Genomic DNA, 705 nt, shown 5'->3' with positions numbered 1-705 from the left:
CATTTCATTCTGTAACCTACTTGTTCTACAGATCTGTGTACTAGTGTTAAATGCTACTGTTTTTGATAACGTTTCTAATAGATAATATCATGATATTTTTTTGGCGTTTCCCTTACCGAATGTGCTATCCTGTCAGCAATAACATGTCCATGGGCTCTTTTGATAACTGTCAGTTTAAGTGCCGGCGATGCAGTGTTGCCAGATATTGCTATTAAAACAAATAAAAACCGCAAAAAATATTTTGCAAATAAGATAAGGATATCGCTGACCATAAATTGCAACTTCCCACTCTATTAACTTTCTAAAGTGTCAAATTAAGTGGAAAAGACAAGTCACCACGGATCTGGCAACACGGCTGCGCCCGCGCCCTCAAGATTCGTTCACTCCGCCAGCGTCTCACAGCGATCATTTTCATACCACGGATGCTAAACATTCTTGCAAACTGTCTAAACTGAATTATACATACATGCAGACACTCATATGGTGATCTCATAGCTGGCTACGGTTATGATTATATATCACTACATGTGTCTCTCGCTTAAAGGCACAATATGTAAGATTTTTTTATAAAAATATCCAAAAACCACTAGAACAGTGTTATATATTTTGCTGACTTGTGTACTTACATTATCCCAAATGTTTCGAAGATTGTTTAAATCCAGAGAAATAAGCAATTTTAAATAGTGACACGGACTGTTGCCATAG

This window comes from Sinocyclocheilus anshuiensis, unplaced genomic scaffold (genome assembly GCF_001515605.1).
Source record: "Sinocyclocheilus anshuiensis isolate Anshui unplaced genomic scaffold, SAMN03320099.WGS_v1.1 scaffold940, whole genome shotgun sequence".
Classification (NCBI taxonomy): domain Eukaryota; kingdom Metazoa; phylum Chordata; class Actinopteri; order Cypriniformes; family Cyprinidae; genus Sinocyclocheilus; species Sinocyclocheilus anshuiensis.
This window is presented reverse-complemented; position numbering follows the sequence as displayed.